This window comes from Anopheles stephensi, chromosome 2, assembly GCF_013141755.1.
Source record: "Anopheles stephensi strain Indian chromosome 2, UCI_ANSTEP_V1.0, whole genome shotgun sequence".
Lineage (NCBI taxonomy): Eukaryota > Metazoa > Arthropoda > Insecta > Diptera > Culicidae > Anopheles > Anopheles stephensi.
The window spans coordinates 48,844,661-48,858,261 of NC_050202.1; the positions used below are offsets into that span (position 1 = coordinate 48,844,661).

Here is a 13,601-nt window from a genome sequence, read left to right on the forward strand (position 1 = left end):
AGGCATTGAAAGTAAAAACACTGTGTTTTATAGCATAATTATATAAAGCATTGCCACTAGTGTTATAACGCTGTTTCGAGAGGTTTTGGCCTGCCTTTTCTGGTTTTCTGTGACTTCTGTGACCCGTAGCTGGATGCTCAAGTCCTGCGTGCGGGGAGACGGTCTCTGGATGGGATTTGAACCTCAGTCCTGCCGTGTGCAGACCGGAGCCAGTATCACCCTGACCACTGAACCGTCCCGTCCAACATTAGTAACATTATTAGTCATTAAAGAACATTCCTCGCGTCCAGAATGCCCTGACTGTAATGCTACATTAGTTTTATATGAATACAGGGTGGACGTTTGCTCATGGTTCATTTGTTGCAAAGATGTTTATACGCTAAGCGATTCCAGAGATTTCTTCTGCAAGGATTCAATTGTTTTCAGATTTAAATAGAATAAATATAATTTAAATACCTTTTTTTTGTTCGATGTTAGAGTATTTGGGACACAGATGAGCTTGGGAGGTCTTTATATTCGATTATTCTCCAAGTATCCTTGAAGTCCTTATTCCATGGCATCTCAGGAAATCGCGCGTTCATTCGAATGATAACTAGGCTTAGGTCTAACCATTTCATATTGGACGTGTATCTCCAGTGTATAGGACATACATCATCTTCTATGGACTTGTCTGGATTACGAGCCTGCTCGACCCTCCTTATTAGACGCAGTTCTGAACATCGACAGAACGTTCCTATTCGGGATCAGCTTGGGGGCAGGGATGATACCAACCTGAGGTCTATTTATGAGTTCTGTCGAGCGAATGGTAGACTTAGTTTAGACATTTTCCTTCCTTCCTTCCTATCCTACTGGTTTTCTGTTATATGTGTTGTATCTCGCTTGCATGATGCATGACTGGATGAATGGGTGCGATGATACAGGGGGCAGGCAAAATGTCCCAGAGGATCCAGAGCAAAGACAAAGCAGCAAACAGGCAAGATAAAGTGCTGGAGGATCACTGGCTCTCTGCTACCCCTTGGAGGAGCACAAGAAGAACACGCTCCAAGAACGGGCGGGATATCATGTCTACCCTTACAGACACTGATACACGAAATAGACCCTCGCTATAATCAGGATTACGAAACTACAATCGACGTATCGTCCAAGCTCATCCGGGAAAAGCTACCCATTCACGGTTTCGAGAAGGATATGTTTCCCATACCAAAGTGAATTGTAACTTAGTTTATAACTCTTTATTATAACCTAGTTTTAAGCAATACGGCCAGCCCTTGCTCCACGGAATAAAAAAAAAAACGTTATAGTATGTCTTCATGTTTGTTGAATTGTTTTAGTTTCTTTTTAAATTGAGTCATTCCTGATAGTATCTTCTTTTACTTCTTCTTTGGCACTAGAACCTCGAAAGGTCACGGCCTGCCATTTCTGGCTTCCTGTGACTTTGCTTTACCCTTATCAAAGTAGTTAGCTCTGTGTACGAGGTGGCGGTCTGGATGGGATTTGAACCCCAGTCCTGCTGTGTGAAGACCGGTGCCGCTGTCACTCATAAAAAGACCGTCTACATGTTTAAAACAAAACGAAATTCGGTTGTTCAAATTTGACTTCAAGGTAGATATTGGCTTGGAAGAATTTTACTTAGCTTATTGCTTAAATCCTATGAGAGGGACGGAACGGTTCAGTAGTCCCAACTGAACATCCAGTGGGTACCAAACCTCCAGCAGGCGTTTTTTTGTCTAGGTAACTTTTAAGACTAAAATATGTTATCTGAAATCTAGAATGAAGGTTTTAAAATTGCTCTATTTTATAGAATCATTAAAGAGGCTATGGGCCTCTCTTTGGTATAGGTCCTGAGACCTTCATCAGTCCTTTTTTACATTGTTCGCAACGCAAAATAATATAAAGTTCCTTTACGAAACATAATAAAATAGCTTAAGAAATTTTTTATCTAAACATACACGAGTTGGCTAGCGTTTAGAAACCAAAAAAATTGATTCTAATCCGTAGAGTATATTTTCACTCCCTCTCTCTGTCTCTCTCTTTCTCTCCCTTTATTTATAATTAAATTGACTGCAATAAAGAACTTAAATCATCATTGAAAGAATATCCTTGCAGCCGGAGCACTCAATAACGGATTAACGAAAAACAAACCCCTAACTCTCTCACCCTCTTGGGGAGCGAAACACGGCGAGAGCGAACCATCAACCCCCAACCCCAACCGACAACCCGCAACGGCACAATTAAAGGTAATCCAACAACAACAACAACCACTCTCTCCAAGCACGCGCGTGTGTGTGTGTATGCATTGGTGATGCTACTCTCACGGCACGGGCGAATCCGAATGCAGCTCAGGCGGGATGATCCACCACCAATCGATCAACCACCCAGCAAAGCAACACTGGGCGGCGGAAGATCAGCACGCACGTACACATTCTCTTACCTCCCGGCCCCGGGGCTGAAGATGGCTCTGCTTCTCGCTCTCATCGACGCGATAAGGCGCGGGCATCTCCAAACGAACGCTCGAGTACCGCGATCGCTCCCGGGAATCCTCCGGCTCCGGCGGTTCGGCGCAAAGCAAACGCACTACTACTACTACTGCCTGAGCAGCTCTCGCGCCGAACGTGGTTGCGTGGTTTGGGCGGCTTGAATTGGGCCGCACTCGCATCAGAAAGCGCTCAACGTTGGTCCCGTGCAGACACGCTGGTTGAACCGGACCGAACGCATTCCCCATAGTCCGCGGTGAGCCGGTCCGTGCGATATCGTGTTGTGTTTAAGTGTTGAGGAGTGTCCTTTGGAAGTCATCGTGATTGTGCGTGTGCAGTTAAAACACACATCGAATAACGGAAGTAAACCTTGCCTCGTGATTAAATCCGTGTGACCTGGTCCCGGTACCTGCAGCGACTCGGAACTAGGTACGCACGTGGCGGTCGGTCGGTACGTTTCACAACACACACGACTAGTGTGATCAGTGTGTGGTGGCGTCGTTCAGGGTTTTGATCGATTCCACCGCGGTGTGCGTGTTCTCGCGCGCGTGCTCGTTCACGGAAAACGGTTCACCAAGCAAAACCTCACCAAAGCGGGGGCCAGACCACTAGTAATCGTGCCTCAGAATGTGCGCAGAAGATCAATGTCGCGGTGATAAGCTGTGATCGTGTTGCCGTTCCTTTTGAGTCGGATTTTTACCGCGTGATCCTTTTTTTGCCTTTTGCCCCATCCCATCCGAGAAAACGGGCCAGAGCCAGTGTGCCCTTGAAATTTCGCATCCTCCGCGTCGAGGTTTATTTTAAGCTGTGGCCCCTCAAAATAAGCGTCCCAACTTTGGGAATTCGGAATTACGACATCGTGGCTTATCGGGGTGTGAGGGCGCGCGCGCGCGTGTGTGTGGTTAGAATCAAACTCGATTTCCGCTTCAGAAGCTTGTGAGCTTCGGCCATAGTACAATTCCAGCATCGTGGGAACCAGGTGGGCTCGTTCGGTGCAGCCTTCAACGGTCGTCGTGATAGTGGCCGGTCCTCGTGTGCGTGTACTTGCGAGCTCGTGCCCGTGTGAGGCAGCTGTTTATGACAGCTTAATGTGTGCAGGTTGGTGGTGCTGACGTGCCGCCATGGTCCAAGTGCGTTTGACTGCTGCGCTTCGTTGCATCATAGCCGGCCAGCCCGTGTGATCGTGTGACGCGGTGAGACGGAGTGCACGGAGGTTCGGTTTTGGCGTAGCCCTATCGACGCCGCGTTGCAGTTTGCCGTTTGATTCTTGGGTAAGTAGCTGGTTCGGTGGTACGCCAGTATCGGGGACCTTCCGCGTGCCGTATGAAAATGCGGACGTTTGAAAAGGGGGGATGGGAAATTTGGAGTTGGTGGTGGCGTTCCCAGGGTGGGCCACTGCAGGCAGACCCATTTTGGGCCATGGTTGCGCACGGTGTTGCAAGACTGCATACGTTCGAACGGCGGTGGCCCAAGGGAAGTGATGCTGTGCCGTGGCGATCGAAGTCGTCAGCTGGTGAGCAATTTAAGACTTGGAGTATTCAAGCAAAAATGACCCGCCTTGAGCGTTTACAATATTGAAGAGTTTTCTTGAAGGCCTAGCGATAGTTGAATATTTGTTGGATTCCGTTCAGGATTTGATCTTCTCAAAGTTGAAGAAGGATCTTTTTCGGGGAATTCTAGACCGATTCTGGAGGGTTTCAACCCTTGAACTTCATTCAAGTTGAAGAATGTACATGGAATTCTGGACCAATTCTTGGTGTTTGAAGTTCAAGTTGAAGAAGAATCTTTTCCAGTCAATCTGAACCGAACCAATATAGTTCAATCATTGCTGAAGGACTTAAGATAGGAAATATCTGGCGAAATTGACTTCAACTCTGAACAGGGTCCTGAACGGAATTCCGACATCTTTATCCTGAGCAGAATCCAGAAATGGATTCGAACATTGAAAAGTGAAATTGATTCTTCTATTTCTATGAACCTCCAATGAATCAACTACTCCGCAACGTTTACCGAGACATCTGACGCATCTGACCAACAAAAAGTCCCCATTTTTGCGCGACTCATCATTTTACGCCCGGAAATTGGCGGTGGGTGAAATTTGGCAGAATAGCAAACACATCCACTTTCTTCGCACACACATGCTATTTGCGGCCGCAAAACCCTCCAACTGATCATCTCACCCAAGTCAACATGGACTCCTTCCCACCGGTGGAGACTCCACTTTTGATTGGTTTTTTCAATTCTCATCTGTTCTCACCCATCCCGAACAACATGCTGATGAGGGTGATTGATAAACAAACAGCCGGGGACAATGTTGGCCGTGCACAAGATTTCGGCGTATCGCACCTTTTCCCCAAAACCAATCGCTTCCCGCAACGAAAATTGCAAACACAAATTTGTCCACTTTCGTGGCTTTCGTGTGGAGGTTGTGCTGTTGTTTCATCCCACTCGTGGTTGTTGTTCCGCGTGATATTCTTACAAATTTTTACACAACACAATTGCCGATTGCCACGGGCACTCTTTACACAAATGGACCCGTTGTTTGTTTTTTTTCTGTGCCGACCCCAGGGCCGTGTCGGCAAACAGACTTGTGTCACTGCTACTGGCACCGATAAGGGGTGCCGCCAACCGACCAGCCCAACGGTTTTGGGGCGAAAAACGGCCAAAAATGGGTGGCTGATGATTTCATCGCGCCACTTCATTCGGGAATGGACGTGAAAGATGCGAAATACAGGTCAATGGCACCAGATTTCGCAGATTTGCGCTGGAAATGGCGGTCGGTCGTTTTCTTTAATGAATTATCTCTCATTCATTGAACGTTCTGGATTGGTGGGAATATTTGGGGTATTTTGTCTAGGTTCTGTTAGTTCATAATTACTAACAGCTAACAGTACGAGTTATGAGAGCTAATCATCAGTTGGTCTCCAAGATGTCATATTCTTAGTAGGTTCAAAAGCGCCATCTATATGTGAGACGGTGTAACTAGGGGCCTTAGTAGTTGTGTACTGATCATTTAAAGCAATTTAAGGCATTTTTTCTAATTTTATCAAACCACTGTACTAAAATGATTCAGTTTGTGATAAATTCCAAATTTTAACCCCAATTTAGTACATATTTCTTGAGAATGATTTTAATCAGCACACTTCTTACGAGTGAACAATCAGAAGAACTCGTGCCGTTAATTAGACAGGCACTAGCACACTCCGGGAGGGAATGGCACGAGCAAAGCATAATTTATTTATTTTTTTTTTTTGGTGGGGAAGCACGTCAAAATGTCTTATTTATTGCCAGTTATGTCTTGTCCGCTGCTATCGCCATGCCGGGCCGAACGTAAAAGCTTGCGCTGCTGGCAACATCACAACACTCAGATAAGACCCACACACACACACACACACACGCGCGTACAACCCGTCCGCTCCGAAACACTAGCCCCGGGGTGAATGAACTCACTGTCCGCCCGAAAAAAACATCCCCCGATCCACCAGCCGTTTTTTCACGCATTGTCACCAACAGCTCGAAGCACGATGCTGGGGAAGCGTACGTGCTTTTACTCTCGATGCGACCGGTCCGCGAACAACCCAACCCAGGGGGAAGAGGAGTCAAGGGGGGGGGGGGGAATAAGGGTGGTTCGCACTGGGTGATAGCATATTTGTGGTATTTCGATCGGCAAGAGCATCGCCGCCGGTGGTTCTGTTACGCCCCGGCTCTGGCCGCCATGGAGGTGAAGTTCATGATCACGCCTCATAAATTGCGTCGTATGTTGCAGCGGCGGCATGGTTCGTTACTTAACACTGGCTTTGTTTTGTTTGGGGTTCGGGTTTTTTCTTCTTCTACTCCCGATCAAGGGACGCCGATGACCTGATGGCTGACTTTGAAACGTCTCGAATTGGGGGAGCATTCCGAAGTACGGTCGCTGTCGATTCAATTTCCACTTGATCAGTGGCGACAGTAGTAGACGGCGGTAGTAGAAGAGCACACGTGGCTTGCCGGACACAACAAGTGAGCACAATTAATCGATCCGTTGATTGTTGCTTTTCGACAGTTTGGGATAGCGCATCACTTGGCCATGATTTTATTGCTTTCGGACCCTTTGGAGGATGGAGGATGCTGCTGCTGCTGGCGGTCTAGAACTTTTGGGATTGGGGTTCGGAATGTTCGGAAACGGCTTGCCGGAGAACCGTTACTTTGACCGTTGCAGGTTAATGCAGTGGGTAAAGTTTATGTATGCTCTTTCCTTATGCTGTCATCTGTTTCGGTTTGGTTTTTGGGAGAATGCTGCTCGTATTTGAATTTTTTAAATGACGTCGTTCTTTTGTTTGAAGCTGATCGATCAGAACCAAGCATGACTTTCTTGTTTTCATGCTTGTTCAAGCTTGTGATAAAAATGGTGAAGTTATAAATTATCACTAATCGTTGCTATAAATTCTTAAGAGTATGTGGCTCATTTTATAGCACTTAGATAATAGGCAAGCCATCTTGCCAAAATGACCAAAGTAAGAGGGAGAAGGAGAAAGAGCAGCCAGAATACATAACTAAGGCATGACATTCAAATTCCTGCTCCTGCAAACAGATTACCAACTTTAAAATAGCTCCGGTTTACCAACAGTACACAATTTACCCAAAGCTACTGTCCGACACAATGGCTCTCTCACCTTGTTCCGAAATCTGCTTCTTGTCTTGTCCGTATCGTATTTGCCAACGAACCCGACGGTCTGCGGCGGAGATGTCCAAGTCAAGATCAAGAATCCCCGATCCGAGACGCCAAGCGCACGCGGTACCGGAACAGTTCCGTAACACGGAGGTGTTACGGAGGTTACGATTATCGCGATATTGTTCGCGCTTCCTATTGACCTTCATGACTTGCGGCTTCTTCCAGGTGCACGTACAAGAACACGAGCGACGGCGAAGGGCAGGCAGGCAGGCTTCGATGAAGTCGTTTGGTGGTGTGTCCCCAGGACAAACACCCGATAAGCTACAGTACGAGTAGCGCAACCGTCGATCGTTTATTTTCCGTTTCCAAACATATACCCCACCGCCCGGTTCGTTCAAAAGGAAGAAGCAATACAAGAGAGAGACACGGCTCACGTGTGCGACAGGGCAAAGAATGCATTCGCAATGTTGCATCTCCGTTGCAACCATTACATAACGCGGCACAGCTGGTGAAAGATGCCATTGCGACGACGACTCGCTAAAGGATTACGCACGACCCAGCCACAGACAGGAGGTGGTGATGACGACGACGAATGAGGTGGTGGGCATGGGACTGGTTTGCCGTGAGGGAAGTCGCAATCCGGAAATCGATCGATTCAGCCATCGATCGTTACCGCGTGCGCTTGCATGTCTGTGTCCGGGAAGGCAGCCAGGCCCGTGGGGAGGTGTGATTTATGGTGCACGCTGTGACCGATCAATTTCGCCCCGACGACACTATCGGATGCTACTGCTCATCTCATCCCATGCAAATTCTGCCTCGCAGCGCGTCGCGTGAAGGTGAGCCAGCTACTACTACCACTACGACCGATCAGCCCCCAATGCGTCACCGTGGGACGCGCATCAAGATCAAGTGCGAGGTTCGCCTTCGAAACTTTTCAGAAATGGGCCCACTGGAGGATTCGCTACCTTCGGTCCGGTGATCGACTTTCTGTGCCGGGGTGGGCGATTTGGCGAATTTCGGCACGGAATGTGAAGTTGTTCTGTGCAGCTTCTGCGAAACTTGTTCTGAGCAATCGGCCGAGAAGATGTGGAGGTCGTCGCATTAGTGTGTTGGAGGTCTGGCTAACTGGTTTGCTTTTCCGATTAGAAATTATGATTTTTTATAGCCGCAGTGCATAATCGGTTTGACCTTCGATTCTATTGCGGAAGAAGGTTTTAGGAACAAAATTATGATTTGCAAAGTTTCAATGACAAAATCACTAATAAAATGAAGCTATGTCCAGATAATATGGAGATCGAGTTAGAATTTCTTGCATTAAATTTCTTCAAGTAAATCTTGCTGGTGAGGCGATCCAGCTTTAGGCTGTAGTAGGATCGAGCTTTGTGTATGTTAGCTGATAGTGCTCTCTAGTGAAGACATTCTTTTCACCTTTAACATCTTTAGAAACTAACCAAACAACTGTTGCTCGAGCAGGTCAGGCAACTCTAAGTTTAAGTTCTTAAGGGACCCATGCTCTTTTTATTTGAGCCATTCTTAGAGAAGCCTGAGTGAGTCACTCCTGGAGTAGAACATGTCTAGAGTTCTTGTGCTATTCCAAACCAAGGGAAAAGCAAGCCAAGCCCTCTTGAGAATTATAGAGAATGTCTCCAAATGACTGAGAGGATTATCTGAATCCATCCTGCTACGGGTATCATCAATTCAAGGAAGTCATTCCTGGACCTTCTCGAGGTCCATAGAGAATGTTTCCAAAAGTCCAATGAATCGGAGGAATGTCCAACATTCGGCGTCCTCGAACGACTTTGGCCTTCTTCAAGGTCGAAGTCCCCACAGCATAGGGCGCTAAAAGCAAAGATCTCTATTAATTCTCATAGTGTCAAGATGATATTGAAGTGTCATATTGCACATTAAAAATATAGGTGATCTTCATTTCAAAAAAGATCCAAATGAACGTTTTTTCATTAAGGTCCTAATGGCTAACATAAGGCTTATCAGCTATCTGACAAAAGGATTCAATTTTCGATTGTTTTTTATCAAAATATCCGTTGCAATCAATATTAAGTGATGTGATGAAATATAGTTATAGAAACGACACGGTGGGAGTACTTTTTACAAAAAGCTTACTTTATTCCCTGATCTCTAAATCGTAACTAACTAACATCGGCTGGAATATGTTTCAAATGACCCGCTTTGGCGTTAAGCTGACCTGGCTGGTTCACTGGTAGCGGCTGTCGTGGAGCGGAAGCGCGTGTCCACGTGTCGGGTCCGGTTGCCAGCTCGCTGTTGACATGCGCGTCGGAAAGTGCGCGCGTGGCGACTTGACGGTGTCTTATTATGCGTAACTCCTCCGGGGGGTGAAAAAGCGTGCCCTCACGCGTTCGAACTTCCCACGGTATCATCTGCACTACGATGGCTACGGGACTCATTCCGAATGCGGTGTTTCCTTTTTCCGACTTGGGATAAAATAGCAGAGACGAGGTGACTGAAATAGACATAGGCAATAATGATCATGGTTATAGATACGGCAGTGGAAATTCCAATTCCACTTAACAGGCTCCAATCCCAAGTAACGTTTTTGTACTGTTCCAAGTAGATGTGTTCGATGTGTTTGCGATTTGTCAATGTTCTATTGTCTAGGGACGCCAAAGGTGTTTCTACAACTTTCCGATGGATTGCGATGTTGAACGTTGTTCCAGATACTGAAGGATTTTTTACATGAATTTCCTTTGATGTAAATTTCTTATCTTGGAATTGTATTGTACAATTTGAAAACGTGAGTAAGAAATTTCCTGTCAGTATCCTATCATTAGGGCCGCAATCGGATTTGATGAGCTGTCTGTCTGCGTTCTCAATCAACAGGAGATTATCTGCTATTAGCATGGACGTGTTTGCGTATTGCGGAGTTACTATACAATTACTTTCTCTCCCCATTACCATAGGATAAATGCATTCGTCTTTAAATTCCAAAGCATAGGCGTATTTTTGCACGTATTCTTCTGGTTTTGTTGTTGTGTATAGTTTCTGTTTGTATTGCAGAAGGTTCCTCGGATATCGTTTAATTGTGGAATTATTGTGATTGAGCGCAAAGATTTCAATTATTTTTGATTCATCCTTTTGTAACTCAGGGACCTTAAGGATGAACAACAGCTTCTCACGATTAACTGCGATTTTAGGTGTAACGTAAGTAATGGCTTCGTCGGGAACATCTGTCTTAACTCCTTGATCTGCTAAAAGTTGTATTACTATGGCGATTTCTTGAGGAGACAATAGTTTGATGCTTGTTATTGACATTTTAGACAACGATATCGCTTCTAGTATATTGTCTAGTATATTGTTGATCGTATCTATATTGATCAATGCCATCAACATGTCAAATTCATTCAGAACGATGTCGTTTTTCCGTATTATGAGTTGCTCCATCTCGCTTGTAAGTGCTTTAATTTTGTTTCCGAGTTGTTCGTTGACGAGAAATTGCATGTTGTTGCTTTCAATGAGTTCGTTCATTGTACTATTAATAATCTGCAGGTCATGAGCATCTGGGCTTCCTCCGATCCATTTCCAAGCCGACCCTATAGCTTCTGTGCTCCCAGTTAAACGTTTCCTTGGTTTTATGTGAATTAAACTTGAATGCAAATTACTGATTTTATGTTTCGCGATTATAGCTAGGGAACTATTGGTTGGTCTGTAAACAACTTGAGTTAACTGATTTATAGTATTTTCGATGTCTGTTAAGTTAATTTCATGAACTACGTTAATGTTACCTATTTGCATTTTACATGGATGTTTTTCTAGTATGAGAATTGGTTGATCTATTAAATTTGTTATTTTTAGTTCTTGTGCATTTGTATTACATAGCATCAAAATGAAAATCAACCCTAATAATTTCATTTTCTCTACCCCTAATAATTTCATTTTCTCTACCTTTTTTTTTACGTTGTAATGGTTATGTTTCACGATATTAAACTGATTTGTTTTCATAAAAATAAGACTCCTTATCGTCCGGACTATTGCCTTCTTCGGAAGAATGCTGAAAGAGAAAAAAGATAGTTATGGTACTGGTATGCCTTCAGTGTTAGGTCCCAATCCTTATTTTGTTCCTGTAAAGATAAAGTAATATTAGTTTCATGTATAATTAATGTCTTATGCGTCGAATTTTATTTTTGCTACGTTTTATTTTTCTCGGTGCAATTTTGATAGTTTTGTCTTGATTTTGCAAACATTTTGCTTTTGAAAAGCGTGGGTCTAGTTTTTTTCTTGTATTTTTCTTAATATACACATCCTCTCCTTCATTTACAACAGGAGGATTTTCTTTTGTTTCGTTATTTTTTTCCATTCTTTTAGCAGCTTCTTGAAGCCTTTTTGTGACTTCTTGAAAAATTTTGTTCGCATTTTCAGTCATTTCTGCAGGATTCGTCGTATAACCTGGGTTGAAAATGATTTCGTTTGGAGTGAAAGTAGTGACTGTATGCACTGTATCATTGTATAAAGAGTTCACTATTTGCACTATCTCTGACGATGGACTGTCGTTAAATTTATGTTTGTTTGTATTAAAAAGTTCTATTATAGTACTGTGAGTTTTTTCTATTTGACCATTCGACTCTGACGACGAGGCGAATTCGATGACGGTACCAAAGTTAGATAGAAATTCTTGAAATTGAATGCTAGTGAAAGCGGCTTCATGGTCGCAAATAATTTTTCTGGGTGGTCTGAAAGTTCTGCAATACTGTGAAAGGGCATTGCGAATATCCGTCATGTTTCTGGATTTGATTTCTATAAGCTGAAGGTGCTTTGAGAATGCACAAATTAAAGAAAGATAATAATGTTTATCCATTCCAAAAATATCCATGTGGACTCTATGAAACGGACCGTTTTCTACTGGGCGTGAGGAAATTTTTATATTATATGGTTTTCGCTCGTATTTATGTTGAGTACAAATTGTACATGAATTAATTAGCTGTTTGATTCTTTTAATCATGTTTGGGAAAAAGTAAGAGCGTTTAAGTTGTCTTTCAACTTCTGTCATACCTCTATGTGCTCTTTCGTGCTCTTTTCGTATAATAATGTCTTGCCTTGTCTCTGATGTCACGTCTTCAACCATATTTTGCGTAATAACGAAATGGCAGTTCGAATTGCAGAAGCTTTTTCTGTATGAATGTTGGATTACATTTAGTAAACATTCAGGGGCTAGCAAAGCATTCTGTTTTCCATTTGAATGCTCTTTCAAAAAATTTGTAATTTTGCTAGTATTAAACGATGTTGAACAAATAGTGGTCCTCGTGTAACCTGGGAAAATTTGCTCTTTGACAACGGATTCTGAATTTGTAATTTTGAAAATAATTTGATTTCTGTAAGTATTGATGGCTCTTTCTGTTAAATGTAAATAATAATCATCGGATGTTCTGGCTGAATGTATTGTGTCAGCAGAACTGGAATTATTTTCCAGCGATACTTCATCTATCGTAACGCTATTTTCTATTTCGTTAGCGTTTATTTCGACTTTTCTACTGAGCGCATCAGCCACTACGTTGGTCTTTCCTGTTTTATATACAACGTCGTAATCATAATTTTCCAAATCTAAACGCCATCGAAGCAATTTAGCATTCTTGTTTGAATTTTTTATGAAAACTAGGGGTTTATGGTCAGTAACTAAAGTGAATTTGTTACCATAAAGGTAGGGTTTGAATTTGTTTACTGCCCACATGATGGCTAAAGCCTCTTTTTCTGTTGTGGAATAGTTCAACTCGGTCTTGTTCAGGGTACGGCTAGCAAAAGCAATGGGTTTCTCGATTTTATCAATTTCTTGTGATAAAACGGCACCAAGAGCGTAATTGCTTGCATCCGTTGTTAATATAAAAGGATGTTGAAAGTCAGGGTAAGATAGGATTTGATCCGAGACTAAAATATTTTTCAATCCTTCAAATGCCTCTTCATATTCTTTGTCACTTACATTTATTTCTTTATCTTTTTGTAAGTATTTGGTAAGAGGTTTTGTAATTCTTGAGTAGTCTTTGATAAATCGTCGGTAATAACCAACGAGTCCTAGAAATTGTTTTATTTCTTTTTGACTTCGTGGAAGCTTCCAATCTTTAATCTTTCTAATCTTGTCTGGATCGGGTTTAATGCCGTCTGAAGTGATGACATGCCCTAAGAATTCTGTTTCTCGGCGAAGAAATTCACACTTATCTAATTGAATTTTTAGGTTAAAATCACTTAATCTTTTAAGTATTTTTGAAACATTGTCTAGATGATCTTCTAGGTTCTTCCCAATTATGATAATATCATCCAAATACACATAGCAAATCGATCCGATAAAATTTGTTAAAATATTATTCATAACCCTTTGGAATGTTGCCGGAGCGTTTTTCAGGCCAAAAGGCATTCTTGTGAATTCGAAATGTCCTAGAGCCGTTGAAAAAGCTGTCTTTTTTTGGTGATCAGGATCCATTTCGATTTGGTGAAATCCTGATTTCAAATCAAGG

General features: G+C 43.3%; 1 protein-coding gene across 1 annotated transcript in view; it reads left to right on the forward strand.

Moving 5' to 3' along the window:
• The first annotated feature begins 2,632 nt into the window (after nucleotides 1-2,632).
• The window catches only part of LOC118508360 (ecdysone 20-monooxygenase), a 38,794-nt gene continuing 27,825 nt past the window's right edge, over nucleotides 2,633-13,601 (forward strand). Inside the window, exon 1 of the mRNA XM_036048080.1 lies at nucleotides 2,633-3,745. The gene's annotated coding sequence lies outside the window, so the exon portion shown is untranslated. The remainder of the gene's footprint in view (nucleotides 3,746-13,601) is intronic.